The 12,175-nt window shown below is 37.0% G+C and overlaps 1 long non-coding RNA gene across 8 annotated transcripts in view; it reads right to left on the bottom strand.

Moving 5' to 3' along the window:
* LOC137210186 (uncharacterized) overlaps positions 1-12,155 on the bottom strand; it is a 38,859-nt gene extending 26,704 nt beyond the window's left edge. For 2 of the 8 annotated variants that reach the window (XR_010936318.1, XR_010936315.1), the window contains exons 1-4: positions 11,432-11,679; positions 10,313-10,500; positions 7,838-8,003; positions 2,473-2,588 (exon numbers count right to left, since the gene is read on the bottom strand). This is a non-coding gene — a long non-coding RNA (uncharacterized lncRNA). The other 6 variants (XR_010936319.1, XR_010936320.1, XR_010936321.1 and 3 more) reach the window with 5 other exon arrangements.
* Between the last annotated feature and the right edge of the window lie 20 nt (positions 12,156-12,175).

Below are 12,175 nucleotides of genomic sequence, written 5' to 3'. Positions count from 1 at the left end.
AGAGACTGGCAATTGTAATTCACCTTCCAGGAGGGAAATTGGTGGCTGGGAGGCATAGAGAGGAGTAGAGACTAACTTTTCACTATACCCCTTTTGATTCTTCTAAATTTTATACAATGTACATGTATGAACTAATGTAATATATAGATACACATATGTAATATATATAATGTATAAGTAACATATAGAAGCAGACATGTATGTAAGACTATCATTACTGACCCAAAATACCATATAATAAAACTACACGTCTACTTTTAGCACACTTAAGAATTAAGGATAAACCACTCCTCAGTTGTACTCTGCACCCCGCAACGCCTGCCCTGAGTAGAGCAACTTCAGCGATTTTCTCATTGGTTTAAAAAATTGATCCTTTAGTCTCTGTCTACCTACCTCATCCTAAGCATCAACTCCAGGTTGGGCTGGTGCCCAAGCAATTATATATTGCTCTTACATGTTTGCCCAACTTGAACGAGAACCTACTTCAGAACTGACTCAGACATCTCACAGGATGTTGTCATTCACCCCCAGGATCAATGATCAATAAGGTCTATTCCTCCTGACCCAGCTCAAGGTCCTGACTCAGACAATGCCTGCTAGCTGGCCTCATCCCCACACCCTAGGCTCCACTTCATCACCAGTGTATTGGCATCAATATTTATCTTTTCAAAGGAAATTTTTTATCTCATAAATCAATAGGTATCCTGTTGCTATCAGTTGTTTTGTTTTTAAGAGCTAATTAATGAAATAACTTCATCAACGATTTTGTGGGAAGATGTTGAACCTTTGTACTTTCTGAATAATCTATGTTTTATTTGTAGTGTTAGAAAGCTCAACAGTGAAAGCAAGTACCCCATAATGCCTAGGCACACAACCTGCTGCATTAGTGCTCTAAGCAGTAACTGAGACAAATGGAGGACTATAGAATTATTCTAATGTTTTGAGGTTTAGGGAGAGTTGCATTAGAAAACAATTCCTTAATCATTCTGTGACTTCATTACATTCAAAGCCATAGTGGCTAGCTCTTATAGTTTAGAAGTTATACATGAAGATTACATAAATAAATACAAGATACAGCAGGCAGAGGAGAGAGATAATAAACCAAAACTGACTGACACAGCTAGATCCTAAAAGCCAGTTTGGTTACTCTTTGAACATTATTTTGCAATTTTCATGTGTAAGATAACATGCTATATTGTACGAATGAAAGTGTTACATCTAATTATTTGATCTGCCTGTCTTATGTTAGTCAGTGGAGAAATATTTATTGAGCTCCACACAGATGAGTAATTTTAGAAACCATGTTAGTAGGGAAACATCCAAGGGTGGAATAAGTGCTAAGCCTCTAAAAACTGTTCTCTCTTTTCTTAAAACTCCTGGGAGGCAGGAAATACCCTGTGTTTTTCTATATGTGCCTTGTCCAGTGTTCACCCTCAAATGACACTAAACTAGAACAAAGAAAACCTTAAAGAAGAGCCATGATTCAAAACTAAAATTAATTAGTATGTCACAGTTCATAAAGTACTTCCCTTACGGATGAGGAAAGCAAGTTTCAGTAAGGATAAGCAATGCAGGTACTAAAATAGAGACTGGGGTTAAAACCAAACATGATCCTGTTAACGTGTTTTTATATGTGTGATTAAGGCCAAGCCTTTGCCCATCTACCCACAAATTATAGATAAGATGTTACAAACTCATATTATGGAACCTGACTCTTAAAACATTTTATTGCCCAGAGTGTAGTGAGGTACAGACTTCATTCACCATGCTATTGCTTCTTTGAAATGTGCAGACCCACCAGTTGTCCTGGTGGGACATGGTTCTCATTCTTGGATTTTGTAGCCCTCTCTAAAATGTACCAAAAGCTCTCTGGAAACAGCTAAAAATCATTCTCTCCTTTGAACTGACCTTCAGATCACCTCTTTCTGTAAGTTTTTCTCAATCATTTACACTCTACAAAATAATAGTGATTAAATTCCTCATTCACTAACTCTCTGGTAACCTCCATACTGCAGCATGAATATAATTGAACCTCTTTACTGTGTTTCTGTTAAATATCTGTGTGCATAAACATATGTACACTCTGCTACGTCTCCAATGATAGCTTCTTAATAACTGAGATATTTCAGTCATTTAATTCAGATGTATGCACCATTTGAGTACTCACTAAATAAAAATATATACTTTTATTCTAATAAGTTCATTACCTCATCACAAAGCAAATATAAAGAAAGCTGCAAATTTATGATATTCGGCTCTGACTTTTACATGTATAGGTCCTGGTTTTACTGTGATTCTAGGATACTATATCGTGTACCTCATTAATAAGGGCCCTCTGATAAACCTGAAATAAACCATCTGGTTTACTCCCAGTTCTATCACCTTTTACTTGTAATACTTGAAGCTAGTCAATCTACTCTTAGACTTAGTTTTCCCATCTTTAAAATGGTAATTGTTGGGAAGAACACTTACCACCATCCCCTCATTCCAGGTATTTTCTTCCAGGAGGAGTTCTTTCACTGGAATAATATACCCAGGCTCTCGCTGTACCATCCATTCCCCTTCCCTCATCAGGCCAGTACTCCTTCCTAGGGGAAGAGAAGTATCTTACCTGACTTGTAGGTTTGGTAACATAGTAGCTCATCTTTTTTTCTTCCCTTTCTCTTTGGAATCTTCCTGCCTTTATGATATCATTTATTAGCCCCATCATATCTCAATAGAGATAATAATTACAACACAAGCTTGTCTTAATGATATTGTATTTGGTAGAATGTAAAACATTTTTATGTGTGAGAAGTTACTATTTCAACTTTAATACTTCTTTCATCTATTTATTTCATAATAAGTTTTTAAAGAAGATTGATATATTCATTCAATCAGATGACTAAGTTTTCACTAAATCTACTAAAAGGAATAAACTTAATACCTAATTATGCTTGAAATAAAATATCTTCCATCCAACATATTCAGTTGTATATGGCTTCTTTAATAATATTTTAATTTTCTAAATAGGTGAAAGAAAATACTACTGCTATTTAGACTACAGTCTAAGAGTTTAGAGATTCAGTTTAGATTCAGAGAGTTATCAGAATATTGGCTGCAAATATTTTTTAAAATCCTGTACTTTTGTCATAATTTTACCTTTGTGAACTATAATGATTTTTAAACATGAACTTGTAACTTTGATAAAACAAAAACTTGAAATGAGCACATTAGAGAATTCTGCACACTTTTCACCCAAGAATTGCAGTCTTCTACTGGCCATAACATCCTTCCACAGTCTAAGGTGATAGTAGGTGTATTATTATCACTTTCATTGTCCTAGGCACTGTTGAACAAAACAGATATGGCCCATGTCTGCATAGAGATCACATTTGAAACAACAGCATGGCTACACAGTTTTTAAGTCATTTTTCACTAATTCATAACCCAGCTTTGACAATCATAAAGTTGATAATTCTCACTTAGACTAAAATTGGCAAGGCCCAAATATTTTACTTTGAGAAAGAAAACTAATACTTATTGGGTATAATCTTATGCACATTATCCTATTTAATTCTCCTAACAGCCTTAAGAAAAGTATTATTTTCACTATTTAATAGATGAAGGAAATGAGACTCACTGAGATTACAAAATACCAAAGAGGTCATGCACATAGATTAATGAAGAAGGAGACTTTTAACTCCATTGGGTGCCAAAGCCCCATATTTTTCTTCTAGAATCAGATCAGTTATTGCCAATTATATTCCAATTCCAAGTTGTTATTATAATAAGGAAGATTTCTAAACGACAAAAATGATGTATATAAAGACTTAAATCATCATGATGTATATAAAGACTTTAGTCATCACTTTTGTAGACAGCAGTGTAGAGCTTATTTATTCTGTAGATAGCAATGTAGAGCTTGTGTCCCATACTACATACCAAAGAGCGATTCACATCATAGACAGTCAATAAATGCCGAATTAAAATGTTCATATGTAAAAGAAAAAGCAAATTATAGCCAATGGAGTTAGTTCCATAAAGTTTAAATTATTCCTAACAGACACTATTATTAAAGAGACACATCAACACTTTAAGATCGCTCGACTGAACTTCTTTAAAAGATATCCTTGCTCACGTATAAAATAACTCTTCATATAAAAGTGTGCTGAGTGGTGCCAAATCATTCACACTCCATCTCTCAGTACTCTATTACTTCATGAGAACAGTTGAACTGATTCAGAATATAGCAATATAATTTCCTTTGTTCAATTGCTGGCTATGCCTCTTAAGAGCTGTGGGACCTTACACAAGTAATTAACATCTCTGTGCCTCAGTTTCTACATCTGCAAAGTTAGAGTGATAATAGCATCTATTGCATAGTGTTGGTGTACTAAGTGATTTACTCTATGGAAATTGCTTAGAAGAGTCCCTGACACGTAGCAAGCATTATATAAGTGTTAGGTTGTTGTTTGTTTATTTTTAATTAATTAATTAATTTATTTATTGGCTGCATTGTGCCTTCGTTGCTGTGCGCGGTCTTTCTCTAGTTGCGGCGAGAGGCAGCTACTCTTTGTTGCGGTGTGTGGGCTTCTCATTGCGGTGGCTTCTCTTTGTTGTGGAGCACAGGCTCTAGGCACGTGGGCTGCAGTAGTTGTGGCACGCGGGCTCAGTAGTTGTGGCTTGCAGGCTCTAGAGAGCTGGCTCAGTAGTTGTAGTGCACGAGCTTAGTTGCTCCGCAGCATATGGGATCTTCCCGCACCAGGGCTTGAACCCGTGCCCCCTGCATTCACAGGCGGATTCTTAACCTATAAGTCTTAGTTATTATTGCTGTTGTCGATATTGTTGTTGTTGTTGCTGTTTTAGAAATTCAGTACCTCATGTCCATATCCCCATAATCCACAAAGGACTTGAAGGGTGATATTATGGCCAACCAGAATCTCTTCCTCAGGAGTTCTGGGCTATGAAAAAGAACCTACACCATAGCTAAGTCCCTAGAGAAGTTAGAGGAGCCAGTTGTTTAACTGAAATGCAGACAGTGAGGGCTCCAGGCTGGGTAATAACTGCTCTATGAATCTAACAATGTCCTCTATCCAAAGACCACCAGGGACACATCTGCAGTTCTATAAATCTGGGTTTACTGACTCATTGCAAGCAGGAGTTATGTGTACCATGAGGAATCAGGACATCTCAGTAAGGATGTTAGAAATAATTTATTACAGGATTTGGACTTCTTGTAGGTGATTCTGAGGAGCATTCAAGGAAAACGGGTATCTTCCCTGCATTGGATGCTGTCTGGAAGCAGGAGTGATTCTCTGATCAGGTATCTTAATAATTTATATCTAGACAGTGAGAATAATGAAATTGAGATAAAGCTATAATTGGTAAAGAAGAAGCAGGCACTTATTATTAGCCAGTAAAGGGCAATGTTTGATCATTTTTGTGGTTTGAACAATGTTTTTACCTCTGTCTGTTCAAACATGATAATGAAGTGGTCTTATTTTTTCTTGCTCCACTACAGTGACAAAATAATCCTGTCTGAGGTTGATGTTCTATGGAAGTGTTTATATTGAACAGGAGAATGCCACAGATTCACTGGGAGTGCCAGGCCAGCTCCCAGCTAATAAGGGCTGCTTTTCTCTTTCTTAAACTAGGTAAGAATGTTTTGCTTGAAGGGCAGAGCTGGCCAGGAGAATAACTATTATTATTATTATTTACATAGATTGACAGGTTTATAACTTATAAAGTCTTTTATATTCATTGTATAACTTGAGTCTCTCAGAACAATCCTGGGAGACAGGTAGGCTATAGGGCCTCCACATCACACAACTCTAGGGGGCCCATTCATAATGTATTCCACGTGAATGGCACCTCCCCAGTGTGAACAGTGTCCTTGGCAGGAGTTGTGCAACAAGGTTTCCCTGGCAGGGCAGACATTTCTATTCCTTTTTACAATTATAAAAATTAAGTCAAAGAAGCTTCCTGAGTGTTCCTTAGTTCCCAATAAACCTTCGAGTTCTCTCTGGCAACCTGTTCAGCTGCTGACATTGGATCCCTGCTTCAATCATGTTTCCGATTCCAAATTGCACCAGCCGGCGCTGTTATGACCTAGACCAGTGGTCCCCAACCTTTTTGGCACCAGGGACCGGTTTTGTGAAAGACAATTTTTCCCCGGACTGGGTGGGGGGGATGGCGAGCAATGGGGAGCGATGTGGAGCAGCAGATGAAGCTCTGCTCGCTTGCCAGCCGCTCACCTCCTGCTGCGCGGCCCAGTTCCTAACAGGCCTGTGCACCGGTACCAGTCTGCGGCCCGGGGGTTGGGGACTCCTGAACTAGACTATATTGGCTACTACCATAAGAAAAGCTCTGCCTTCTTCCACAACTTTGTCTATGCTTGCCCAAAAAAGGATACTAAAAAGGGTATTGAACTTATAATCTCTTTCATATAGCCACTGCCTAAAGCAGAAAAAAAAAAAAAGTGTGTCTTTGTCTCTGAGTGTGTGTGTGTGTATTGCCTAAAAAATATATCTTAGTATATTTTGCTAACAAGCTAGGAGTGACAGCTGGAGAAAATGATTTTGAGTTCTGAAGACATTTGAAAAAGCAAAATATCCTGCTTAATTCAGGAGCTAAAATTTTTAAATGCAGACTGAGCTACTGGTAACACATCTTTCCACACTCTTGGAAACCTGCCAAGTAAAATGTCAAAAGAAAATGGAATTTCCCATGAAATGTCCCTTAATAATAAATTTTTGTCCATCACTGTCTTTTTGTAGCTGGGAAATTCCCTCTTGCTACTAAATTCCTCTCCTGAGACATCATATAAAGTGAAACTGAAAATGTAATACCCTAGTGATACAGCAAGCAGTTCCCAGAAAGAATATGAGCTTTAATTCAAACAGATTTGTGCAGGAATCATGTCTCTGTAGTTTAAAAACTCTATGACTTTGGGCAGTTTGCCTTACCTCTCTTCATTAAATTACCATGCAGGCTTCTTTCCCCTAATTTCTGAGTGTGCCCTGGACCTCTCTACCAGAACATTTATCACACTCTACTGTAATTGTATGGTTAGGTTCTATCTCCCTTAGAACACTAAAAGCATTTTAAGGACAGAGACCATGTGTCTTTTGTTATCCCTGTATTTCCAGCACCTAGCATTATGGCATATAATATTTTTTAAATTTATTTGTTGTCTTAGGGAAGGTGAACTGGAGATCTGAAGAATCAGGAAGCCTTACTTCTCATTTACATACCTTTTTATAATTCTTGTGGTTCTTTGTTATGGCAGTCCCTGGAAACTAATACACCCAGGTACAACTTTTTAAAACTTTTTATTTGGAGATAATAATAGACTCACAGGAAGTTGTAAAAATAATACAAAGAGGTCCCACATATCCTTCACCCATTTTCCCCCAATGGTTACCAGATGCTTTCAGACCAAAAAATTAGAATATGAGATGTTTTTAATTCTTGCATTTGTACTTTTTTAAGTGGTTTATTTTTCAACTTTTCTGTCTTGTTTCTAATTTTAAAGACTATGAGATATATCCCCTCTTTTTTTGGATTTCCTTCCCATTTAGGTCACCCCAGAGCATTGAGTAGAGTTCCTTGAGCTATATACAGTAGGTTCTCATTAGTTATCTATTTTATACATAGTAGCAATAGTGTATATATGTCAATCCCAATCTCCCAATTCATCCCACCCCCCCCCCACTTCCTCCCTTGGTGTCCATACGTTTGTTCTCTACATCTGTGTCTCTATTTCTGCTTTGCAAATAAGATCATCTATACCATTTTTCTAGATTCCACGTATAAACGTTAATATATGATATTTGTTTTTCTCTTTCCGACTTACTTCACTCTTTATGACAGTCTCTGGCTCCATCCACGTCTCTACAAATGACCCAATTTCATTCCTTTTTATGGCTGGATAATATTCCATTGTATATATATACCACATCTTCTTTATCCATTCCTCTGTCCATGGACATTATATGTATACATAAAGCTGATTCACTTTGCTGTACAGTAGAAATTAACACATTGTAAAGCAACTATACTCCAATAAAAATTAATTTAAAAAATAAAATTAGAAAAATAAATAAATAAGAACTTACAGGAATAAAAGGCATTGAAGTTAAAAAAACAAGCAAAACAAAAAAACAGACTATGAGAGATTTCAAGCATGCCATTTCAAGCTACCATGTCCCTAAAATAGCACATGCAGATATAAATAACCTTTATTCTCAGTAAATGGAAAATATGACTTAATATGACTCTACAGAATTTTGAATAGATGAATTCAACATATAGGTGTGAAGCTTGTTTTTTAGCCTAATTTGCATAATTATTCTCATGTTCTTTGCTTCTCATTTAGTTGATGTGGTTTATCATTAGTATTCTTTAGGTTTCCTGTCATTAGCCATTCATTATGGGCATTAATTAAACAATGTACATATCACTAAGAATACATATTTTTAAGCTGTATAATAGTGAAACTATAATGAAAGCTAAAGGTTTGAGGTTGTGATAAACAAATTGAAGCCAGATATTTAGAAGGTCTGCAATAAAAAGAATCTTAGCATTTAAATGAGTTTAGAAGCACTGAAATACAGGAATCAGCAGATCAATATTATACTATCTATCTCGAAAAGAAATGAAATAAGGTATGTGGAGAAACAGCACTCTCATTTGTCTGCAGAAAAAGAAAACTGGAACAACCTCAGTGAAGGTCAATTCAACAATACAAACCAAAATTACAAATGAACATAACTCTTTTGTCCAGCAGTTCAGCTTCTAGGGCATATATATGGATACACTTGCACATGTATGAAATGACATATGTAATGATTACTTATTGCAGCATAATTTGTAATAGTAAATATGTGGAAAACAGCTAAGTGTCCACCAATGAGGGGTAAATTATGGCATATCTATCATTAAAAAAAAAATGAGAAAGCTTTTTATGCATTTGTATGGAAAGATATCTGAAATAGATTACTAAGTGAAAGACAAGCAAGGTGAACAGGTATATACTGTAATACTAATTAAATAAAAGTAAGAGACATAATATACACCCACATATATTATTTATTTTGTATTTAAACCTATTAACCTTTTATTGGAGTATAACATATATATATATATACAGAAAAGTGCACATTGTGTAACCTCAAAGAATTTTCATAACTGAACATACCCGTGCAACTGGCACCAAGAGTCTAGGTCCTAGATCAAGAAACAGAACATTTCTATCACCCCAGAGGCCTCATCCTGTCCCTTCTAGTCACTATGACCACTCTACACGAGTAGACATTATCCTGATTTCTAAAAGCATAGGCTAGTTTTGCTTATTTTTGTACTTAATAGGAATTGACTCATAAAATGTATACTCTTCTGTGTCTAGCTTTTTCATCCAGTATTGTATTTGTGCAATTCATCAATATTGTACACTGCTCAATATCATTGCTGTTTAGTATTCCACTGTTTAAATGGGCCACGAATCACTTATCCATTCTAGTATTTATGGATATTTGGGTAATTTCCAGTTTGAAGCTATTATAAATAGCACTACTATGAACTTTCTAGTATATGCATATGCATGTCCATATACCTAGGCAAGGAATTGCTGAGGATCCGCATATCTGCAATTTTAATAGTACTGCCATACAGTTTGCAAAATTGATTGTACCAATTGACACTCCCACCAGCAATGTACAAGGGTTCCAATTGTTACAAAACCTCACCCACACTTGCTATATTCTGTCTTTTTAATTTTAGTTATTCTTATATTTGTGTAGTGATATTGCACTGTGGTTTTAACTTGCAGTTCTCTAATGACTGATGATGTCGAGCACCTTTTCACATTCATTTGCTATTTGCTATTTAGATATACCCTTGTGTGAACTACCTAGGTCTTTTGCCTAATTTTCTATTGAATTATCTGTCTGTTACACTTTTAAACTTTGAACCAAGTGAATACTAATTTTTAAAAATTTTAAAGTAATGCAATTAAAAATATAAATAAATTTTATAGTGCTCTATGCTGCATGTTCTCTCCTTCGAGATTTATAATATACTAGTATTTCAGAAGCTCTAAAAAGTCTTAAAATTTTCACCACCACAGAACAGTTGGAGAAACACTGTTTCCATTCTTGTCTAATTTTTACTTTTCATGGAATTAATAATTGCTTCCTTTTTTTACTTGCTTATATTTTTTAAGTTCTCTCTCGAATTTTATCATGTATTTCATTAGATCTATCAAACATCTATCAATATAACTACCCAAATACTCAAAATTAGTAATCTAAATAAATTCAATTACACTAACCAGTCTTTCTTCTTGGAGTCTGCCATCTTCCTTCTCCGGTGAAAACGACTGCTCTCTAATTCTGCCACATATCTTTCACCCTGGCATTTCCCTTCACATTCTCCTGGTCCTTTTTTCTGGATCCCATGTCTTTCTCTTTCTTGTCTTGCTCTCATGTTTTGTTGGAGCACATCCTCTAGTAACTTGCCCTAAAAAAAAAAAAAAAAGGTGGATGGATGGATGGAAAATAAATGTTTTCATCCTTGTATATGTGAAAATGTTTTTATTCTATTCTTACACTTGATGGATAGTTTGACTATAGGATTCTAGGTTGGAAGTTATTGTCTTACAAAACTTGAAATTTCACTGTAGTGTTTTAGCATAAAAGTGTTATTGTTGAGAAACCCAATGCCATTCTAATTCTCATCCGTTTATTCCTGCTCCTTCCATCTGAAAACTTTTAGAATCTTCTCTTTATTCTTAGTGTTCTGTTCTTTTTAATGGTGTGCTTTAACATAGGTCCTTTTTCAGTCACTGTGGGTAGCTGGTGGGTCCTTTAAATATGAACATCTTTGTCTTTTGGTCCTGGAAGAAATTCTTGAATTATTATTTTGATCATTTCCTCCCTTCTTAATTTTTGTTCTCTTTCTCTAGAATTCTGTTTGTAAACTGACTGGATGAATGAATGAATGGGAAAAGTTTTCTGAGCACTTTTTGTAGCAAAAAGCTTATTAAGGAATGAACCACAGATTATCAGACCATATCTTTAAAGCTAAGTATTTTATTTTAAATTATCAAATTTTAAAACACACTCTTTCATTACAGCTTCCATTTATTGTAAAATGTAACACTGCTACTCTCATTTCAGGCAATACAAAAATACAGGATGCACTGATTTTCTGTAGGCAGAAATCCCTGATTGAAGTCAGGCATTCCCTATTACTTTTGCTTTAGAATTCATTAAATGCCTAGCATGGGCTTGGTATTGTGTATAATATTTGCACCACACTTTGCAAAATAGTCATTTCAGGTGTAGAAAAGTGTTTGTTTAAGGTAAAAAGATCTTTGCAGTCTTTTTTGGTTGGCATTAAACACCGCATTCTTCCCAGATCTATAAGAAAGAAATGTTTGCAGTCTTACCTGGAATCAAGGGAGGGACTCTCTCAAGGTTACTTTTCAATCTCTGTCTGTAATTATGGACGTCAGGAGAGGAAAAAAAAAAAGAGAGAGAAGAATACGTCCCTAGTAGAGAAGCACTCAACAGGAACTAAACATCTGAACGTTTAGACAGGATTAAGCTCTGACAGGGCTTATCAACCACCCCCACACGACTGAAGTAGTTGGAAGTGAGGTTAGATTGGAGTCCAGGTACGCAAGTGAATCTACACCCCTACCTGACTCACCGGGCTGAGAAGTGCGGAGCCCTAGTAAGTCACCACCGCACGTCCTCAAAGGGCTTTCCGCGCAGGCGCGGAGTCAGGAAATGGCAGCTGCCACACCCACCCCGCTACCTCTGTCTGGTGTTTGGCGACTCCCGGAAGACGCGCCGATGGGACCAGAGGACATTCCTCCTGGGTGGGAGGGTCCGCTGGCTGGGTGTGAAGCTGCGGAGAGGAAATTTCCCCAAAAGAAAACCTTTCCAACCTTGTGGGTTGGGGGGAGAGAAGACAAATTGAGCGCCCCTGGCTCACTTCCCTACTTCGAAGCCCCCGCCCGAGCCCCGCCGGTGTGGCACACGTCGTCTGGTCGCCACAAGGCGGAGATCTCGGGCCTGAGGCCGAGGCCGGAGCCTTGCTGGGAGGATCCCGGGCCAGTGGCCCTCATCCCCGCCTCGGCATCCGCCGCTGACGTCGCCTGAGAAGTCTGGGGAGGGAGGAGCTCCGA

Source organism: Pseudorca crassidens, chromosome 17 (genome assembly GCF_039906515.1).
Source record: "Pseudorca crassidens isolate mPseCra1 chromosome 17, mPseCra1.hap1, whole genome shotgun sequence".
In the NCBI taxonomy this organism is placed as follows: domain Eukaryota; kingdom Metazoa; phylum Chordata; class Mammalia; order Artiodactyla; family Delphinidae; genus Pseudorca; species Pseudorca crassidens.
This window is presented reverse-complemented; position numbering and strand designations above follow the sequence as displayed.